Source organism: Ixodes scapularis, unplaced genomic scaffold (assembly GCF_016920785.2).
Source record: "Ixodes scapularis isolate PalLabHiFi unplaced genomic scaffold, ASM1692078v2 PGA_scaffold3__209_contigs__length_174095766, whole genome shotgun sequence".
In the NCBI taxonomy this organism is placed as follows: Eukaryota; Metazoa; Arthropoda; class Arachnida; order Ixodida; family Ixodidae; genus Ixodes; species Ixodes scapularis.
Genome location: NW_024609868.1, coordinates 86,225,223 through 86,243,954, shown reverse-complemented (window position 1 = coordinate 86,243,954; position 18,732 = coordinate 86,225,223). Strand labels below are relative to the sequence as shown.

Here is an 18,732-nt window from a genome sequence, read left to right as displayed (position 1 = left end):
CTCACGTAGCGCTAACTTAGCGCTTCGCTTTATGTGTGAACCGGCCTTAAGCCCGATCACAGAAAGGACACAGATATCCCGCGAAGGCCAATCAAAGATCTCTTTTGTTGCATGTTGAACCTTGGGAGAAAGCAGCCGCGAAGGCAATCAGTCCTTGTCTTTCTGTTGCGCTATTTTATATGTTTTACTTCACACTATGTCGAACCTTGCAAAATCCTCTCTCCTCCCCCCGCCCCCCCTCCCCCACCCACCTCGACGCGGCCCTAAAAAACTGACCTTTTTCGATTAAAACCGAATTTTCGAAAATGGATTTGACGTACTTTTACTGGTTTAAACCGAAAACGCCAAACGTATACAAACTGACCTTTTTCGGTTAAAACCGAATTTCCGAAAGTGGATTCGGAATACTTTAATCGGTTTTTATCGGTTTCAACCGAAAACTCCGAACCCTAGATATAGCTTATATTGCCGCGCACTGTACTTGTGTTGCCTGGGATAGCTACCTCTCTGAAAATGTAACCGTAATGTAATCGGTTTTATTTTCCGGATATTGTTACTCCAAATTTTACTACGTTTGTTCAAAATTTGGGTTGAAATCACACTGGGCAGGATAAAACGTGCTTCGTGGTGTTAAGCAATATGAAATGGCTATTTTCGTACGAAGATCTATCGCTTTCAGCTCCTCAGCCAGACTCCTTTCTAACGGCGCGAGAAACAGTCTCATCGATCCTTCGTCCACTTCGTCGCTCGTGGCCTTCAAGCCTCTCACCCTTGTCGTTGGAATTCGAACCTAAGTCTTCGATCATTCTCCTAAGAAAATACTCCTCTTTGTGGAACCTTAGTTCTTTATTTCCGACGATGCGTACTCATCTTTTTTTCTTTTCTTATCACCCAGCAAACATGCACAGGGGTGGACTCCTTAAAATAGAAGGTTTTCTCTCAGCGCCCTCGCTAAACACGCGACTGGCTGCTTTGAAAATGGGCCTTCGGCAGAGATCCCGACGGTCATGACGAGTTGTCATGGAGCTTCCATTTTATACCAGTCTAAATCTTCGTGGATGACGGAAAGCTGTACATTTCCATTCCACACAAAAAAAGCGGGGGGGGGGGGGGGGGGGGGGGGGAGGGTTCTTCTTCTTCCTCTCAATATTTTACTACACACTGAATGTTTTAAAACATTTAAGGGTGCAAATCGGCTTTGTTAAAGCAACGCCCTTGGGATGCTGACGAACACACTAAAAATAGGGTGGTTGATCTTAGCAGCATCGCAGATATATATTTAACGAACAAGTCTACGAGCAACAAGCTCCACAGGCAGTTCTCACATGCGCAGAGGCGTAAACAGCAAGTACAGACGCAATAGAGGATGCACGACTTTGGAATTCATGATCTTGTTGACTCCTCCACCGCCTTGTGCAAGCTTCTGAAGGTTTCCAGCTGAACTTGGAGGGAAAAACGAAGGAGGGGAGAAAAAGAGTCACGCACTGCTGGGTTGTGTCTCTTCGTTTTTTCCCTTTACGTTCAGCTGGAAACCTTCAGAAGCATACCAAACCAGCTCAGCTCCAGGCACCCGTGTGCATATACTCGACAATTGAGACATTTATTTTCGGGTGCACGTCTCCGCAATTACAAATGCCACACTATGTTGCTTTGTTTTTGTTAATATTTCCCATAAACCGTAATATATCGAAGTTGAAGGAATGTTTCTCCGAGTAATATGGCATTATTTGGAATAGTCGCTAAAACAACATCTGCTAAAGCTGTTTGAAGGGGATGTCAGTGCGGCAACACCCTTTAAAAATAGTGTGTTTGATTCACTTCACCGGATCACCCTTTTTCGTACCTTTTTTACATTTTGGTGTTCCACGCTACGGCACCCTATGTTGCCATTACAAAAGTGTATTTCCCGAAATATGGGCGCTGGAAGGTGTTGCCGCGGACACGGTGGCCGGAACGGCGTTTCCGACTGGCGTGTTTAGCGTCCTATTCCGCCCACGCGTCCAAGGTGTTCCCGAAGTGGCAATAAATGACGTCACAGAAGCCAGAGTGTCATGCTGTCGGATGTCCCGATCCCGGTGGTTGGTCGTACAAGTTCCAGCAAAAGGCAGAAAGAAGCAAATGCTAGTGTAGCTGTCGTCGCAACGTCCCAAATCCTGGCTTTCGTGGACTGCCACACCGGAGGGCGACTGGCAGCGAACAGGCGCCTGCCACATCCAGCACCGTTACTGGGACACCGCCAGGATCGAGGTCGGCAACAGCGTGACACTTTTATGACGTCATCAGGCGGAAATCGAGGAACCAGTTTTTGACGCGGTAAACGCATCAGCCGGAGACGCGTTCCAGGCACCATAGCCATGTTGCTCGGGGTTTGGCGGTGATCCCCTGTTCCGACGGATGCCGCTATAATAATCCAGTACACAGTCCTTGTGTGGTGGAAACACCGAGCTGTGTGGGAATGAATGGATGGATGGCAGCCAGGGTTGCCAGGTAGGTTTAGCTCAAACCGCCAAAATGCCAAACGGTGTAGCCCAAAAGTAGCCAAATGCAAAAAATTTGTATAGCCAAAAAGTAGCCAAAATCCAGCTGAGTGTCAGGGTCCACAAAATTCAAAATTATGCTCTCGCAAGTAGGAACTGGAGCCGGAACTGCATCTGCATATATTGTGTAGAAGAAGCTTTATAAGAACAGCAACATCTTTAAATGTATATGAGACATTTTATTGGAAAAACACACACAAAAAAGTATCGGCATTTTTAAGTATTGACACACGTTTGTACAGTCACATAGAGTTAACAATCGCTCGTGCAGGGCTGGCTGACCTCATACATCAGTTACGAGTTGAAGCGCACAAAAAATTCTTCTGTGGGCTTGAAGTCCTTGCAGCACTCTTTCTTCCCAAGGAATGCGAACTTCACAAACAGGATGCTTTCCAGGGTCGAATGGGACATTCTGTTTCTGAGGTCCGACTTCGTGAGGGACACCTAACTAAGCACCCTCTCAACGGCGGCATTTGACAAGGGTAGTGTCAAAAGCGCGGTGCCAAGCGCAGAGAGCAACGGGAACATGGCTGCCCCGGAGCTGTTCCTTGCCTCCCTTACATTTTTCCAAGATAGCTCTAAACAATCATCAGACAGATCTCTGATATTCGTCTGGAGAAGCCTGTACTCGGACTCCATGGCCGAGATCACCGAAGTCTGTATAAAAGGCGAAAACGCTTTGTAAAAACTGTCAAAAGAAAACTGTGTGATGCTGCCATGCTTGAGAAACAACAAATCGTTGAGAAGCTGCATGATCGCAGGGAGGCGTTTCATCACACTTTTGATACACGCAATCACAAACCTCCGACATACTTCCAAGAGCGCAATTCTGTCCTTCTCGCAAAGCGAGGACTGTTCAAGAGTATTCAGAAAAACACTTCCGAAGCCACATGCACGTACATGAAGCACATTCGTTTCCCAGTCCGCGCATTCGGGTGGTGCGTAATTCGGCATGATTACTCGTTTCATCAATATCGAAGAGTTGCCCTTGCACGGCTTTGACCTAGATGTAGCCTCCCAATCCACCTTTTTCCTAGGAAATGGTAGGGTGATGAAAAGAAAGGTCAGGGAGGAGGATGCAGGGGCAAGGTCCTTCTTTGTGTGAACTTGGAGGCATAAGATAAGCGACAATGAATACAGAAGCGATGCCATTAGAACTGAATCTAGGTCCTGACGTCATGCCTACGCATCTTCACAGAAAACCCTGAAAGCAGGAATCCGTAAAAAATGGACTGTTGATTTGTGTCCATCCTAAAGTGTCTTTTATCTCTCTACCCTAAAGCAAGCACAAGAAAAATAAATAATAGACACCTCTGTGTCTTCGTGTCCCCTTATATTGCCCGCAGTCTCAATGTTTGTCATGTTGAATTATTTTTCTCCGTCATGATTTGAAATAGCCCAAAAATAGCCACATAGCCAACCGCCACATTTTGACGCCAAATAAAAAAAGAAGTAGCCCAATTTGGCTATTAATAGCCCAATCTGGTAACCCTGATGGCAGCTGTTGCCTTTGAATTGGACGGTGACATGCGCCACCTACTGTAAAAGGTATTTTTAGCTCCAGACTAAATACAGGACGACGACAGGCGGACGGAGGACGAACAGTCACGACAGCGGAGTGAGTCACAGTAAACCGTTCTCAAGATGCGCGCTGTCTTGGGGAGCGTGCGAAGCACGTCCCCGATCGGGCGCATCAATAAATACTGGAATCTGCGTATTCTGACGTTTTCTTCATAGTCCCCGGCTGAAATAGTAACTCAAATATTGGGCCAAAAATATTGTTTTTTTTGCAGTTATTTAATTTACAATTTTCTTCTTCACTGTGCTTTTCGAAGTGAAAATCTCTAATGGCAACAATGAAAAAAGTGACGTCGGCGGCAGGCAGGGGTTCACTCTTCTGGCGGGAACTTTGTTCCCAACTGATTGCAAGCAGTTTCATGATGTCAAATGAATGTTTTGGAAACTTGCTTCAGTACCCGCGCAGCAGCACGAAACAAATGCTCGACATAGTCCACTTTTAGAGTGCCCGCTAGATCTGCAATCCTGCTTTCCACTAAAATCACCGCACTGAGAAGCGCGGGTGTATTTGAATATTGGTTTTGGCATTATTTTCACTTGCCGATTTCGGAATAGCTATTCTGAATTTCGAGATTCTAAGCATATTGGAAAGGGTAAAGGTCGGGTGATTCCGAGAATATAGTTAATTGGGGTAGCTCCAAAAATCGACAGAGTACCCCTTTAAGCCAATGTAATAAGGTTTAACCTCTATCTGTCTCTTGATTTTTGTCACACTTCCTCTAATCTTCTTTTAGTGAGCCCTTCTTCAAAGCGTTTTGTTTCAGCGTACACACTGAATCCCAAACCCCTGAGGAAGTCAGCCTCTTCGCGTGATGTCCTTGGGTGGCCGAGCCTGTTACATTCCTTAATGACACGCTCTGGCGTTTTGCTTTCCTCCCCGCATGTAATGCACGCTGTATCTATATCTTGGTATTTGACCCTGTGCGGCCTGGTTCTCCAAACCCCTGTCCTAGCTTATACCAATTACGCACTTTTTCTGAAGTTATCAAATATTTCCTCCTTTTTTTTAATGCCCGTTTTATTGGCCCTGTACCTTTCTAAAGCTGGTTTCTTTGGCCATTCTTGTGTCTCACACTTCTCTCTTCCTTTTCTTTATAATATTCTTCAGTGTTCCTGTCTGTACGTCTTCCATGGTGTTACACCAGTACTTTGACGCGAGTCTTCGGGTTTGTTTCCTCCAACCTGTGTCTTCCGGTCATATCTAGGTACCTGAATATTCTGCCTGCCTTTTTTTCTTCATCCATTTCTCCGAGCTGGTCCTAGAACTCTAGCCTGTTACTTGCCTCCCTTGCCTCGAACGAAGACCAACCCATATCTCCCTGCACGCCATCATTAGGGCTTTTTCCGTGGTCCCCAGAGTCAGCCCGCCTATGCCACGCTGCTTGACGTCCAGTCTTGACCAGTGGCGTAGCCAGGAATTTTTTGGGGGGCGGGGGGGGGGGGGGGGGGGGGGCTGGGATGTCCATGACGGGTGCGGAGGGGGTGAAGGGGGGGAAACTGAAGCCCCATAAGCACCCCCCCTCCCCCCTGCGCTACTCCCTTGGTCTTGGCTGTACTCCTGGCGTCATGCACGAGACAGCATTTCCAAATGTCACACCGCGCAACATAACCCCTCCAGACACCCCTTACTACCTGGGAGACAAGCTGATGAAAGCGCCCCTTGTAACTCGATCTCATCGCTATAGGAAGGAAAACGAGAAGCGTTCACGCCCTCCACACCAGAACGGCAGTCACGTGATCTGATGCTGATTATATGCCTGTAAAGTTTATCATAGACGCGCTGGAGCAGCTGGGGTTGGAAACACTTGTGGCATCATGTGTTGTGTTCCGGGATCCACGCGTCCATCGCCACGACTGTCAGCCTGCTTTCGGGAAGGAGGCACCGAAACAAATAGTCCGCGCCTCTATATCTGATTCTGAAACAGACAATCTTCTGGCAGTGTTGAGCGCCACATATGGCGTTGTATGCGTACCTACAGTCCGCAACATTCAAATCGAATAATGTTGTAGTGTTCATACAAGTGCTATGCCTACTACGTTTTTGATCAAATATAATCTGAAGAAAACAAATGATTTTATAAAAAGGAGACATCTAACCAAATGGTACTCAAACTTTACGTTAAAAATACTTTACTCCTGAAAAAAAACAAAAAAAAAAAACAAAAAAAAAAAAAACAACAACAAAGCCTCCGTGTATTTACACAGAGTGCTTGCGGGCAGAAAAGTTCATTTTTATACAGGGCCAGTTTGTGATTTTAATGTACGAGAAGTAAAAAGGTGTCAAAGGTCATTGCCCTCCAAAAGGCCGTTGTACTCTACACGTAAGGTCTCTGTTATTAAGAGAAAAAAATCCATAAAACGCACTTCCCCTCTTGCACCACCATTTAAGGTCAAGAATTCACAATTTTGTGTCGCTACTGCTGCAGGTCAAGTCCGACAAGCCCTTGTGGCTTAGACAAACCCGCTGCAGTGTTATTTGCATTTCCTGATATAAACTATTCTCGTTTTTCTTTCCTTTTTGTTATTTTATTAATCGATCGACTTATCATAATAATAAGTTAGCGCGTATCACTAAATAGAGGGAGCCAAACGATGTTGTCTATTTCTGCCGCTTGCCAGAGCTTTCTCGTTGCGCATAATTAGAAGCAGCGCACTTCGAAACCACCCTACACCTCTCATATTTTCCAAACATTCACCTCATCTAAACACAGCATTCCCACGAACGAGCACTTCGGAGAACCGTAAACGCGCTCCGTAAACGCGCGCGCGCTTTTTTCCGCGCACAAACAAAGCGCTGACTCACTATACCCCGAGCTGTCTACCATTTTCGAACGGCACCGAAACGGAGCAAGCAAACATGGCCCGAGAAACTTAGTTTCGCCTCGTGTTTGCAATAACGCATTCGGCGAGGGCAACCCCTCTGCTCCGTTCCCCGCTAGGTTGACACCATAGGGTGGAGGCCGCGTGCTCGTTGGACCAGTCGTACGAATATATTTTACCACGTGATCGCGTCCCTTCCCGTAGCCACGCGCGGAGGGAGAGTGGGGTCAGGTGACTAAAGGGGGACGGTTGATTGGTCCGGCGAGGGCGTAGTTCCCACCGCACTGTCAGCTGAGTTGTGGACCGAAGCCCGCTCCCGCGGCGCGGCGGCAGCGACCCGATGGAGAAAAGAGGCCCGGGGCTTCTCGGAGCCCAAACCCTCGGTGTCGGCAGTGGGCCAAACAAACCGTCGAGGCCTCTCCTGCTCGTCCTCCCCAGTGGCGAATGAAGAAGTGGGGGAGGAGGGAAACCGGGTCGAGACTCGGCGAAGGGTTTTTTAGCGAGAGGAAGGAGGGGTGCCACTCCTTGCACCCACTGATCCCCTGGCCTCGTTTGCGCGGCACCGCTACTGCTGACCGTCGGGACCCTCTTCTCGGGGCTTCTGCAAGTGCGCGAGCTCGGGGACGTCGTGCGAGTCTGAGGCCGAGTCTGAACCGCGACAGGTATTAGCCGGCGGTGAGGTGTGCGCGCGCGGTGACGGTCAGGTGCCTGTGCATCGGGATTATCCGATCGACTAGGTGAGTGCTTTTAATCCGCTGTCTGCGTCCCACTTACGATCGGCGCCAGAAAAGAAGAAAAAAAAAGAAGATAAAGCTACCCTATCGAGACAACATTTAAAAAAAAAATATATTTATGATGTGTTTAATATTTATTTGAGAACTCATAAAAATATATATAAACCGTCAGCAATGTTATTTACATTCTTCTGATACCTTCTTGTTGCACGTTTAGTCGATATATTTGTAGAACTGGTTTCACTAGGGTAATAAAAGAGAGGTTTCGAGGCTTGTGCCGGGAGTGCAACTCGGTCGTTCTAGAGTCACTCGCAGACAGCTCAAGAAGCCCAGAGCTTGGCGTGTCTGTAGCATCTCATTATGGCTTCTCGGCCAATGAGATTGCGGCATTAAAGCGCCGAAGCACAAATCAGGAAGCAACAAGTGCGTGCAAGCCACGCCCCGAGTCTCTTAGGCTGTCGGGGATAAGTGACCTCGCGGAGTGAAGCTGTCCCATCGTGGACACTCGTGGTGCAGGGATCGCCCATCGATCGAGGGTGACACGTGCTCTGTCGGTGCTCAGGTTAGCTGTCCGAATACATCGAGTGGCGGAATTATATGTCCCACTCGGGAGGCGTTGCAAGCTAGCGTGTATCGCTAGTGTCGCATCTGTGCGGGCCACGTATGGCCTTAGCGATGTCGTAACGTATGACAGTCGCCGCGTGGGTGATGCTATAAAAAGGCCCGGCGGATTATGTGGTCTGTTCCTTCCCCACTTGGCGCTTTGAGTCGCAAAATACCACCGGCAGGAGTTAGACCAGTGTCTTCCCATTTCCCCAATGCGCATAATTTTCTCTTTAATTAGCTGAACTGATATGTGGGTAATGGATACTGTTCAGAAAGGAAAGTAAATGCTATTTATCGTTCAGTAAATTTGATGCAGCTGGTAATTAATTCAAATGCGAGTCTTTATCTCAGTATGCAATGTTGCGCTTGTTATTACATAGCTCAACGTTTGTATCGAGACCTTCAATTTTATTTGCGCATAAAAAACCTGCAAAAAACTGAAAGGTTGTGCCAGTCCGTGTCGCGCAAGTTCTTATTTTCACCCGTGTGTATAGTTGGTGCAGTTTTGATAATTTAATTTAATTGGGACCAACCAGCCCGAACCAAAAATTCCGATGCTTTGAGGGAAAATAACATTCGGTTTTGTCGTGTAAAGAATCACCTATATATTTGTGCTTTGGGAAGATCGACGTGGCGCGTTTCAAGTGACTCGTAAATCGGTACCGCCGTTAGCTCCAAACACCTCGTCAACCCTGTCAAGGCCGGTTCACACACTTGCGACTGCTTACGCCCGGAGAGGCTCAGAAACCGGCTGCCGGTGCGCTCGGTTGCAACCAAACGCAAGTGTGTGGGCCAGCCTTTACCCGCACACCTGCATGCACTCGGTGTTCCATGATTATATCGCCATCAGATCCGTATCGACGAGTTTCCTGAACGGGCCGCGCTTACGGATATTTTGCCTTATATAGGCTTCCGACGCGCAATTTGTACCGCTTACATTTTATGCTGAAACATCGTTTCTTGTACACGTGCGTGGTAGCAGTACTCCTACAGTCATCGATAGAAACGCGGCGCTTATTATGTTCATGCTTTGTGACGCGGCTTATCGGCTACTCCAGCCATATGGCTTTGGCTGCGAAGCGATAATAAGAGGGACTAATAAGAGGGACGCGCCACGCCCTGCCTTTCCCAAGCTGTCAGCGACGATGTGATATGTCGAACGTTGAACGAACACAGATACGTGCATATAAAATAACACGAAAGAAAAGGAAAATATAGGAGCGCGGTAGGCAGGGCCTGAGGTTTCAATGCGTAGACCTAGTCGTCTGCTTCTAGCACAGGAGTGGCGGTGACGTCAGAACGACGCCGCGCTCTGATTGGCTTTGATGGAAAGCATAGTGGGTAGACCTCTATGCTAGATGCATTAAGATCTACCCTCTACTTTTTTTTTCAATCAGTCAATAAGAGCTTGGAGTTCTAACATCATTACAACCCCTATGCAAGAAGCGGACGAATTCTAGCTAGCGCTGCGCATCCCCTCATTTAGGCGCGACATTTGTTTTTGTTTTTGCGTGTATTCTTGTGCTCATGAATTGCGTCATTTCGTAAGAAACAAGATACGAAGTAGAATGATAGTCAGTCATGCCAGCTTTGAGAAAAAAAAATATTTGACTCGAATATTTGGGATGTATTTGCGTGCTTCGCATTGTTTACCTATTTTCACTCCCACGTGTATACCGATCGTTCGCCACCGGAATGTCCGACGTCAAGGTAAGGCGGGGCGAGATGGGACATGAGGGAAAATGCGACATTCTTGAGTTCAGCGCCATCTGTACGCGAATCTTGCGACGCGATTAACTTCATACTTTGCCGACATGTGCCAGCACTTGTCCGCTTTATCTTATAGGGAGGCTCTAGTTAGGGTGGGCGCAACTCAAACCCTGGCGAGCGTCTGCAATTTAATGGCGGCGCCGGAGGAAGAGGCTGTGGAAAGGATATGCGCCAGTGTTGCCTGCACGCGAGCAGACGCCCCCTCTGTTGCAACCCTGTTGCCCCATGTGCCTTTCCTCCTCTCGCCTCCCATTGCAAGCAACGAACGCCTTGGGCATAGCCTCTCTCGCTTCCTTCTCGCTCCGGGAATTGTAAACATCGGGAGGGGAAAGGGTTGCCAGACGAGCAGCAACGTCCAAGATGGCGGAATTTACCATTTTTCGCGTTATACAAATACTTAACATATCGGAACAAAACTGGTGGCTATAGAAAACTAATCACTTATACCTTGCGTAAACTATTCAAGCACATTAATAGGCTCTTATGACTTGAAATAAAACGATCCCTCGCCCTGTAGACTCCCAGCGAATTTTAGCAATTAAATGACGTCCATGTACCATGATCCCCGATCTAGCAGTTGCGCCCAACCTAACTAGAGCCTCCCTATTATTTTATAAAGCCTCTTCTACTAATGGTGGAAGGGCACTGACAAAAACAAAATAAAAAAGCGCAGTTATTGTTTCATGGTTCAAGATGTGGCGAAATTCTGCACTTGCACTCTACTGGAAGCGTGCAGTTGAGTTTAGAAAAGCTAATGAACCGAAATAAACGCTTACTTAAATTTCTCTGTTTCGTTGGCTAACTGTGGATAAAATTTCATCGCTCCAGGTTTTGACTGTTATGGTCATCAAATTGTTTCAATGAAAGTATATGTAAGGTGCATGAACGCTTTTATCGCTATCAACGGACAAAAACTGAGATTTAAAGGGTTCAGTGTTTGCTCTCGGGCCATATTTTGTTCTTCTTATCGTCTAAAGGATGATCCGGACGTACAAAGCAAAAACAGACAGGGCTTCATGGTGCGAGATTGACGCGGAGAAAGCACTTGAAAGCGTGTGTCACCTGCAGCGTCAGCCCATTTACGCTGCATCAAACGTCTTCGGGGTACCTTAGAGGGCGCACCAAAGGCGTGCGGGGAAACTCAACGAATTTAAAGAGCAAGTACTTTATAAAAGTAAGTTAGGATTCAAACGACGAGTTTATTCCGAGCAACAAGGAAAATATCTCGTCGAGCATATTATATAAAGAAATGCTTTTTTTTTTTTTTTTTGGAGGGGGGCTTACGTACAAGGATATGTGAATGATATAATTTACTTTGAAACAAATGAACCCGAGAAGTATGATCAGGGTGAAGGGGGTAGTCAGCACACTATTCGGTCACTGAATAGGCCGGTAAAGCGGAATTCGCGTTCTGCAAACCGCGTGACGAGCGCCAATAAGGACAGTGACAGGTGTGTACGACACTATGAAGCGAAGAAGCGTCCCGTTCTGCGTGAATTCAATGCACGGCGTGCAAAGAGTGGGCTCACGAGGATGGCGTAGGGGTCCAGGAATCATACTTTAAACGTTGCAAATGAAAAAGAACTCAGATGTCTCCTACTGTTTTATTTTTTTTTTTTAAGAGAAGGTGTTCAATTCTGCAGCACAGCTATGTCGTTTTACCCCGGGGATCGGGGGCAAAATGAGACATTTGTGCCTTTTTATTATCAATAAATATTTTGTATTTCTACTAACTCAATTCTAGTCATTCCAACTGACCTAAATGCCAAGACTAAGAAAATATATTTGTTCATACAGTTCTTTTATAATTGGCAGTAAAAAAAACAAAAAAAAACTGCATCGATCTGGAAATTTTGTTCACTTTGCCTCGCTTTACCTTATTTATAGAACAACTTGCGTTTTCAAATTTACGACCAATTTGTTCAAACGGTTACGAGTGTTTGACTCATCTTGTTTTTCGGAGGATGTTACCAATATTAAATGCCAGAATATTCACTCTTTGTTGCTTATTGATTTCGTTTTACTTAGTGTAAACAGAAGAGACGCTCAGTTATTTAAAAATAATATAGAAATCAACGGAACACAATATATTCACTTTAACAAAAGGAGTTTTCTTAGAGAAAGAACACACACACGCACGCATACACATGCAGAATCTATGCATCGGCAAAAAATAATAATAATATCGCCTTATCCCAAGGAATAAAATTCAGAATACCAAGCAGGCCCAGATGCCTGAATAAATTTTGAAACAACTTCTTTGCCCCGCTCTGCCGCCATGTCACTACCATGTGTGCATTATACCTCAATGGGAATTGTTTATCCTCTTAGTGTTCCCTAAATTTTCAAGGCATTATAGAGAGAGAGAGAGAGAGAAAGGGAGGGCGAGATAAAAAAATGTACAATAACAAAATACAAATTACAAATTAGGCACTGTCAACAAGAACATAATTATAAAAGGTCAAAGTTCGTGATTATGGCGATGGCCCGGGGAAAGTGGTTCCAGTCTTGGAATGTACCCTCGCGGGAGTCAAAATACGAATGAAACATTGTCGTCGTCGAGCTTTCGTATTGCTTTGCTTTTCTACGGGAGCCCAAAACAAATCAAATAGTTTTAACATTCACCGAAGCTTCTCAAGTCGATGTGTGCATTTGAATAGGAGGGAAGGATACTTTAGGGTAGTGACTTTGTTTACACTACCATTTCTAAAAAAAAAACCGGCCATTTCGCAGCAATGATAACCATCGCTTACTCATTTAGTATCGAAGATGCACCGACCGTAAGGTGTTATAACATGATATGATCCAACCCAAGCACTGCGAGAGACAGTTGTCTGTCGAAATGCGTACTGTTTCCTGACCCTTCACACTCACTGATAATAATTGTGTTCTGTGCTTGTCAAACAGCCAGAATGAAAGGAGTAGCTGTTACACAAAGATATTCGTGCGCACGCGTGCGTAAAGCACGGAGGCAGACACAATATGCACTCTCAGAAAAAAAGGTGTATTATTACACCCCTTGTCCCATATAATACACCCCAAAACTTCAATTCGACGTACAGTGCCCCATAATCGAACAGGCGTCCCCAAAGTTTTCGAGGGGCTTGATAGCCGTGTGGTACAACGTATTAAGATAGCTGATGTACGTATTATAGACTACAAAAAAAAAAAAAAATTATCGGAGTTTTCTTTGCCGTACTGCAAAAGCTCCGTGTTTTCTTTCTTTGGTCTTTGATACGCACTTTAGCAATTTAATAAGTTATATCGCACCGTTATTAAGCACCTGGTAAATTTTGTGCCGTCTGTTCGACTATAAGGCGCTGTACGTCGAAATGAAGTTTTGGGGTGTGTTATATGGGACAAAAGGGTGTAAGGTGATACCCTTTTCTTTTGGAGTGTAGGGAGTTCTGGCAAAGGCAACCGCTGTGCGTTTGCGTTAACACAGAGTGCTTCACGCTGCGCAGGCACGTCCTCGCCATATGCCAATTAAAGACCGCAGTTCGGGCGTCGCGCACGCACAGGGTGTAACACGCAGCGCTAACGTACAGTGCTTGCGTTTGTTCCCATACGCAATAACAAAAACGCACTATTTAGTCAGCTGGCGCATGCCAATACTGCTTACTTTATAAATACTACAGTATGATGCGATTTTATGGGGTATAAAAGAATAGCAGCAATGGAGAGCGATTTATAAACATACATATCCAAACGTCCCCCTACTGCCCCCCCCCCCCCCCCCCCCCCCCCCTTTTCCCCTTTCAAGTATGAATCTGCCCAGAATTTCGCATGCAAAGTACACAGGTAACCATATACCCGAGCCACCTTTTTCCCAGATTGAGTGGCCTGTGGAGGACAGAACAAGAACCCGCTCATACGCCCCTATTGTGGAATCTGGGCTCAACGAGTTGCATTAATAATAAATGTATAATAATACCCGGCGACTTTGGTGTCCAAAATGTACCTATGGGAGGGTCTTCGTGCCAGTTATTCATTATTTTATTTCATTATATTTTCCCCGATGGAAATTGGTAAACGAATTTAAAGCTGAAAGTACATCAGACGAACTTTGTGCCTACAAACTAAAATAGAAAAAGGGTGTCGAGCATCCGGCGTCGGCGGCAGAATTGTGACTCCTTCGAAGCAGCGAGTCAGCTACTTTCATACACGCGGTACGTTCAAGAATGTTCCGAATCAAATTACCCGTTAACAATCAAGAATGGGTTGTAATTTTCCATATAAAATTATGGAATTATAAAACAAAATCCGGACTGAGCGGGTTTCGAGCAGAGTTCAAGCTCAGTTCCCCCGCGTGGCAGTGATGTGCGTTGCCAACTTCGCCAGCGGAAATGCCTCACAGTAATATTCGCGACTCCAGCAAAGCGGACGCCACCAAGCGGGAAAACCGGGAACCAGCCGGTCCAGGTCGCTCCGCGCCCCTCCGCGTCTCTACAGTGGTGGCTTTCGCGGAGACGTGTAGTCGGCGCGGTGGCGAACAATGTAATTTGACGAAGGTCTGATTATTTCTTAAGTTTGCCTGAGTGGTCATTAGTGTGGTGAAGCCTCAATAGATTGTTTACTTCTATTACGTGTTTGAAAGCCCGTTTACTTCACAGCGCACGGTCGCGTGCTTTCGATTTGGGTGGGGAGGAATCACGGAAAAACGTTTTGATTTCTTGTCTGTCTTGAATCGCATTCAAAGTGACGACTACTTGGTAACTGATAAGTGGTTTCTTTATAAGGATGTAGAATAGTGGACTGAGGACGACAGACGAGGCATTTCACTGGAGGTAACATCAATGTTGCAGTCAAGTGAATGGGAAGGTTCGATAGCTGCTTTTCTTGAGTTTGGTTGTGTTCGGTAAGCTTCAAGTTGAAGCCACCCACGCCGGTCGGTGCGTTGGCTATTTATCTTGGCTGCTTTTCGCCGAAAAAGCCTCTGGACCACACTGAAGGAGTTGGGCTGATTTCGCAATCACTTGATTCTGGAGAACCTGCTCGCTGCAAATGACGAATGAGGGAAATTATCTGTTTTCAAAAGGTGGGGGACGAGTCTCGCAACGTTAGATGTTGTCACGGCATTTTGACCTATCGCGCCTCCAATATTTATATTACGAGGACGTCGAAGCCAGCAGCAATATACGTCTACATTGGTCAAATTGACCGGCCACAAAAAATACTCATTTTCTCCATTCAGGATTCGAAGCAAAGTTCAATGCAGAGAGGTTCTGCGTGAATGTTCGATGAAGACACTCTTCAGTTTGTCTCCGTGCTGCCGGCTATAGAACCATTTGGCTAAGTTTAAGTAGTACCTCTCTCTCTGTCAAATATACTTTTATTCAGCAGCTCACCTAATAGCTAGTCAACTAAGCTCATATTTTAACCCGAAGAATATACTAATATCGCCTTAGTGGTACATAGTACGTAATATAATACACAACCCGCTCGTCGAAATGACTTCTCGATTCCTACTAAAACCTGAATTGAAATACGAGTATCAGCTGCTTAGTGGGGCGTCAGCGGGTTAACATGGCCCTTGGCTCAAGAAGCGCTTGCTTAATTTTTGTAATTTTCCTGCAAATTTTCCTGTAAATTTCCTGTTGTTGACCGAGCAGATACGCACAAAAGCTCGATTTCGCGGACAGATAAGTCGCATGGTCGAGGCATCCGAGTTAGCTGAAAAGTTATAGTCATCGCCGCTTTCCTTAGATGATCAAAACTGATTAGTATATTACCGCCTCTCCGGAGCCTTTAGTTTCGGTTTTGAACGAAATCTCCGAAACGAGAGTTTGACATGAAAAGAACAAAAAGCACCGGCAAAACAAAACTATGCTTTGCAAGTTTATGTGCACCGGCTACACTTAACCGTCTGAGTTCAAATACCTATAAAATTGGGCATTAAACAAAAGAAAATCTGTGAAATTCAACGCGCCACCTGTTCAGGCGGCCCGGCCGAGCCGACGCGACCTGGACTCAGCCGCCATGTTTGTTTGGTGGTGGCGCCCCCTATAGGTCGCTGGAGTCGCGAATAGAATTATACTCATAGCCGGGTCCCATAGCCGGGACTACCCATGAGCTCGAATGTCAACCTTGAATAAAAATAATATCGCAAAATAACAATAAACAAACAATTTTACATTTCGTTAATATGAAACACAGGATGACAAGTTTCTGATATTACCTTTAACCTTACAGCTCAGAGGAAAAAAAAAGTTTTTTTTTAAGATACTAGGAAGTTACTTTTCGATTTCACATTGCTAGATAAGGACACGGCGGTAAATTTAACCGATAACTTGTTGCACTCCTCGTATGTCGTGTTGGAGCTTTAAAGAAACTTAGGATTGTTGGATTCTAATATGGTATGTCTTGTTTGGGCAAGTTTTAAATTCTGTGCAAAAAACTGTGCACCGAAAAAGAGGTCTGCTTCGGCCAGTAACTTTTGAGTATGTAAGAATTCTAGGAGCATTGTATTTACGGATGCTTTATACATAAAATTAATGATGAGTATTTGTTCCCAGTAAATACTATGATTATTTTAAAATTTTAAAATGCTTACGTTTTTCACCTTTCCTTTTTATACAGGAAAAGCCCGCAGCGCCTCTTAGGCATTATTGCGAGCGGCATAATGCATTACCAAATCAACACTTTTTTGCCAAGCAAAAGCTAATATAAAGGAAATCAGCGAGCTCATTAAAAAACTGTGCGGTGTGAAGATTTTAATAGAATGCCTAGCTGATATAAAATATTTTACGTAAACTGAGAGAAAATAAATCAACAGTGCGAGAACTTTGTGTTTTTCTCCAAACCGAACCTCAGGTGAAGAACCGATTCGGTGCAAAAGTACCAATGAAAGCAGCGAAAAATGAATCTAATATCCATAGAATTCAACATATCCCTGTCTAGAGTCTCGCAACCACCGAGCACCTGTGCGTGAATATTTCCTCCCCATACAATTATGTGTTGTATTCTGCGAACAATATGCACCTGTTGCCTTCCGATTCAGTAACGGACATTGAGGTAATCGCGTTCTCTGCAAGTTCGGGCCACTCAAGAAAAAAAAGAGACGAAAAGGATGAGCAATTGTTTGCTGCCTTACAGATGTAAACGTATTGAGCAACTAATACTATGCATCATATTAGTGTTTCCAAACCCGAGTGTTCATCGCTTTGCAGAATCAGCCAAACTACGCGTGATTACCCACAAACACTAGAAATGATAACGGCCACAAGCTCATTATGAAATATCATTAGGCTTTTAGTTTTTTCCGTGTGCACGCTTAAACGGTTATATTCCTATTTCACTCGCATTTAAGAGGCCTTTACGCTGACACTGACATCGAAAGGGAAGGGAGGGTAATTAAAGACTTGAGCGTGTTGGTGATCTACATTGACTTAAAACGAAAGAAACACATAAGAGGACGAAACGGTCGACACAGCCTGTTTCGTCCTCTTATGCGTTTCTTTCGTTTTAAGTCAATGAAGGGGGGTCGCCCTCTTCTCTAGACTTTTTGTTTTGTAGCGATGGCACTTTTAGGCATGACCATGGTCCCCCCCTTTCTTTTCCGTTGCCCGCACCCATATTTCTAAATTATTTATTTAAATACCGCCAGGGCAGTCGACATTATATAGGGAAGTGGGAACAACAAAAGATAACAAACAAAAAGAGTAATTTACATTTAGTTCGTGGAGGCTCAAAACAGTGAGAGATATGTTAACATTATTTTTAAACAGTTGATAATTAACAATGCATGCAGCAGAAGCAGGAAGGTGCTTCCATTCCAAAGGAGTTTAAGGACGAATGAATGATAGAATACATTAGTTTTACAATTAGGGTCACCCACATTGACCATGACGGTCATTGAGGGGTGAAATATAAAACAGGAGAGTGAAAACGTTTTTGGTGTAACTAAGTTTAAATAGATTAAATCTCGCGAAAGAGACATACCCGAGCAGTTTTATGTCCGAAAGAGAAGTTAGACGGGAAGAGATTTGCTTTCGTGGATGTTACGCTAGCAATGCGATGACAATTACCGAGAATAGAACGAGCTGAACGGTTTTGTTCTGCTTGAGAACAAAGCATAATTTAGTTTCTAGCGAACGAGGGCTTTATACAAAAAATTCTGTTCAGATAAGGTCATGCACCCAAGTTCAAATAAATGTTTTTGTTTTTGTAAAAATTTTTTTTTGTATATTACTCAACATGTGTAGGGAACGTAACCAAAAAGATTTTGCAAAAAAAACAAACAATATTTGCAGGGAAAAAGAACTGTGAAGGGGAAAAAAATTCCTCGCTAAATTTAGCGGGTTAAGTTTCCTCGCTAAATTTAGCGGGCAAAATGACGTCACGTGACCTCAACACCAATTCACTTGCCCCAATAAATTTAGCGGAAAAAATGACGTCACATGACTTTGTGTCACGTCACCCATGAACAAATTCAGCGGGAGGAGCAGAGGAGGAGGGTAGAAGAAGGAGGAGGAAAGGAGAGGAGGAAAAGAGGGGGAGGAGGAGGTTGCGAGGGTTCGGAGGGGGAGGAGGGGCATACCCTCCCCTCCTCCTTCTCAAAAGCTGCGATCTAGTTTCGCATTACAGAGATCTGTAAACGTCTTTCATTTTTTTATTTAACCAATAAGCCTGTTTTGCCTTTTAGAATTACAAGTTCTAGGAGCTTTGGCTGAACTTTTTCCACAAAA

At 45.0% G+C, this 18,732-nt stretch overlaps 1 protein-coding gene across 1 annotated transcript in view; it reads left to right on the top strand.

Annotated features, from left to right (window-relative positions):
- The first annotated feature begins 7,481 nt into the window (after positions 1-7,481).
- LOC115310225 (sorbin and SH3 domain-containing protein 1) overlaps positions 7,482-18,732 on the top strand; it is a 242,712-nt gene continuing 231,461 nt past the window's right edge. The window contains exon 1 of the mRNA XM_042292521.1: positions 7,482-7,672. The gene's annotated coding sequence lies outside the window, so the exon portion shown is untranslated. The remainder of the gene's footprint in view (positions 7,673-18,732) is intronic.